The sequence below is a fragment of the Nematolebias whitei genome, chromosome 12 (genome assembly GCF_014905685.2).
Source record: "Nematolebias whitei isolate Nwh7 chromosome 12, NemWhi1, whole genome shotgun sequence".
Taxonomy (NCBI): domain Eukaryota; kingdom Metazoa; phylum Chordata; class Actinopteri; order Cyprinodontiformes; family Rivulidae; genus Nematolebias; species Nematolebias whitei.
The window spans coordinates 25,810,333-25,814,648 of NC_056509.1; positions in this window are offsets into that span (position 1 = coordinate 25,810,333).

Consider the following 4,316-nt stretch of genomic DNA (forward strand, 5'->3'; position numbering starts at 1 on the left):
TATATATATATATATATATATATATATATATATATATATATATATATATATATATGTGTGTGTATATATATGTGTGTATATATTTAGCAGCTAGCGGTAGCACTTTCAGAGCAGTTTGGGGCACATGTAGCGGGATTGTCACAATATATCTGTGATGATAACCATGCAACTGTCTGAGCCATTTCAAAGTCTCATTCATCTTTTTTCCACATGTAATGTGAAAGTGACATCTGTAGAATTTTTTAAGAAATGTTTTTTGCTTCAACTGCTGTAAAAAAAAAAGAAAAAGTTAAACAAAAATAGAGATTGGGTTTGTTTTAAGACTACATTAAATTCATTTTGGTCTTTGTTCCATTAGCTGCTAGCTCAGCAGTTCTGTCAGACCCATCAGAGGTCATTCAAAGAGCTATCTACAGCAGGTAGGATATTAATTGTCCATAACCTTTCTACAAACACCTCACTGTAAAAGAGCAGAATTTTGCTTTAAGTGCATTTGCTGACTAAGAAGAAGTCACATTTCCCAATGTGGGTTAAAAGAACATTGTCCAGTTTTAGACGTAAAATAGAAGTTATTATTTAGCTGAGATTTACCAGAAACACTGAGGTGTGGCCATGTTGGATCCAAACATGGATGCCTTCATTTCAAGCACTTCTTACATCCCAATGAGCCACACTGATGCATCAACTGCAACTTTCTTATTTTGAGCCTTAATTTTCCTAAATAATCTGTAACAAAACATTTGTTTACGTTTGTCTTCTAGAAACAGAAACTAAACGCGTTTTATAATAATGTCTTAATGTACCATGTGCCTGTTTATGTGGCTGATATTGATAAAATTAAAATTTTTCAAAAAGTGGAAGACATCATCATAGTATTTAGGACATTTGGTATCATTTCTTCTGAACTTGGCACGTCCAAAGTGAAACAGGAAGTGACATCAAAGGGGAATTATCTAAAATGGAGAACTCCCTGGTATTTAGTGAAACAATATAATTTAAACTCTGACTCTTCTTTCTGTTTCTGAAGAGACTCAAAATAATCTAAAGAAACACCAGATTGTTCTCTACTGTGTTGTTAGCCGTTGTAGCGATGCACTAGCACCTTTAAGTCCTTTCTGAGTTTTATGTTAGAATTTGAAAACTTTAGGAGTTGTAGTGCCACTAATTGTTACAATTAAAGAAATGATAAACCGGTGTTCTCATCAACTCGTTTATCAGAACCCATCTGTTTATCGTAAGCTCTGGAGAACGTTCCACCTAAATAAAGCGCCATGTTGCTTCAACTCGATGCATAATTTATTCTATTTCCAGAGTGTTGGAGGGAAACAAACTGCTCCTTTCTAAGTGTAAATACATCTGTCAGAGCAAAACAAACAATGCACTTTACAATTTGTTTTTGACAGAAAGAAAGATAGTTAGTAGCTGGGTGTATGTTTTTGACACCTGCTTGCATTCAGTGTTTCTAAGACCTTCTTCTTTAGGTGACTGTCTGCAATAATCCTCACTGCACACCTCACTTAGTGGACAAGCACAAAGCAAAACAACACGTCTGCCTCCTATTTATCATCAAAACTACTCATTTGTGCATTGTATCTGTGTTGTTGGCCATTGTAGCAATGTTCTGTTCACACAAAGGAGCTCCCGCTTGTCGTCACTTCCTGCTACGGAATATTTTAGTATAAAGAATGTAGTCGTATTTATAAAAAGAAAAAAAGAAAAAGAAGTCACCGGCATGTTAAAAGCACATTTTTTTAATTAATATAGTTTATTTTAAAAAGTTTAAATGAGACTTTGAAATAACTCGGATAGTTGTCGAAGCACAGTTACGGACTTTGACTTGATTAGTTTATTCACCTTTTATTCTTGTTGCTGATCTCCTGTCACGGTAAAATAGCCAATAGAAACTTAAAGTTGACGCTTAAGGTCAGTTTATAAATGGACTGTAGTTTGTCTTGGTCTTGAACACTATTTCCCATCTTCTCTTTTACAGAGTTTATCTGCTTAAAAACAGCTAAGCTTTTTTTTCCCCATTGTTAGCTCATTTGGTATCAAGATTTTAAGAGATCTTCTTAAGATCTTTAATACTGTTGTTCTTTACAATGTGTATTTTTGTTGGATGTAATTGTGACCCGATGTACATAGTTTCGTTCCACCTCGTGTACCACAAATCCTTGAATCTTGACTCTTGAAGTACAGTATGTAGTTAGGTTGATCCACTCTGAGAAGGTGCTATTTAAAAGACTGAGCTGAATACAGCACCTCAGACTGAGGAAGTCTCTCGGATGAGAGACGAAACGTTTCTACATTTTTTTTGTTGTTTTGCTTTGTTTTGGGTTTTTTTGAATGTCCAGAGGACCAGATTTAACTTTTTTAGATTTTTCTACCTGGATTATTGAGCATGCATCAGGATAGTATGTAGTTAGATTCAATAATAATGAGTTACCTGTAAGGACAAGTTTAAGTTTCATACCACTTTAAACCATGCTACTTGAAAGATTGTGTTTGCATTATGAGTAGCAGTGGTGGGATGTAACTAAGTACAAGTACTTCATTACTGTACTTAAGCACATTTTCCATGTATCCGTACTTTACTTAAGTAGAGTTAAACCTGGGTACCATCGACTTTTACTCCACTACATTTTATATTAAGTATCCATACTTTCTACTACACTACATTTCTATAATTCTTTGAGTTACGTTACATTCAAGTTTTTTATTTTTGTTTGTTTGTTTGTTTGTTCGTTAATTTGAAAGTAACCGATGGTGAGAGGGGGAGTTTGTTCATTGAATCACTGCAAAGTGGGCAGGTAACGTTAGACCTGCCTTCAAGAAAAGCTGGGCCAATGAAATATGTTCTAGTTACTAGCATAGACATATAAATACTAGACACCTCGTTGAGCAGGCCATTTTAAATGTGGTGGAACCTCTGGTCTTTTAATGCAAAGAAATGAACAGAACTTCATAAAACACCATTCTACAAAGTGTTTTAAGCTGATGTCTGTCATTCACAAACACTAATATATTTGGAAAACAGACACCAAAGACAACATTTGTAACTTTTAATGTAAAAGTTACAAATGTTGTGTGAACTGTGTCGCACAATAACAACATGTATTATCTGCAGCATTGTTCATTAAAATGGCTCAACACTATTAATGTATTACAGAAAATATACATATGATAATCATATTGTAGAGCATTGCATTAGGTAATACATTCAGCAAGTACTTTTACTTTTAATACTTTTAAGTATTTTTAAAAGCAAGTACTTATTTACTTTTAATCAAGTAAAAACATTAATGCGGTACTTCTAGTTTTACTAGAATACATTTTTTGTCTGTTTATTTATACTTTTCCTTAAGTACAGTGTTTGAGTACTTTCTCCACTGATGAGCAGTTAAATCTTCTCTTGCAGCTGTAATAGCTGCATCAACCAGGGAGGATTTTCCTTTCAGCTGTCATCTCCTGTGAAATTTAACCTCCTGTGAGTTGTAATCATATCTACTTGGGACTCCTAAAAGTATGCTTGCAGCTCACATTCCTACTCAACTTCTCTCTCGTATTCATGCGAGGAGTTCAAAGTGTTTCCGTCCTTTCAAACTGCGATCGGACACTGCAGCGCCTGCAGGCAGGAAGGACCATGACGGTGCTCTTGTTTGCTATCCACAGGAGGATCGTCTTGTTAAAACTTGACTATGGCCGCTTGTCAGATGCTCTAACCCCCTACCTGCCTAATGAGAAAGCATCGGCACCAGCTGGGCCCAGCGACCCCCCCCCCCCCCATCCCTTCAGTGCACATTGCATGACATCCTGTCGCAGCCTTGCAGCAGGCTGCACGATGCTCTGAGGATCACTTTGTTTATCCTCTTCCAAGCTTGTACTTGCTTTAACTCAGTGTATTTGTTGCCACTTGTTTGTGTTGTCTGACCCTTCCACTGGAGGATGCTCATTGAGGTTTGCGTGTCGGCGACAACAACTCTGAGCTTTTATTTTTTGCTACCCCAGTTTATTTATTTATTTATTATTTCTATTGTAGAAGGAAACAAAGGGCCAGGCGGTGTCTTTGAGGGCCACCGGTTCCCTCTCTCCCTGCTCCCTGCGGTTCAGTCCGAGCTGGTTGACAGCGGTGCTCAGGCTCCAGCAGAGCAGCACAGAAGATTTAAGCAAGGGTGGAAAAAAAATAAGGAAAGTGGTGGTGGGTGGGGGGGTGCCTTCATCATGGACTATTCTCCCAGGCTGTATGATGCCGGTGCGCACTTACCGACTAAAATCAGGACAGCTAGAGACTCGAGGGGTCTTGAGGATTTCTGATGATG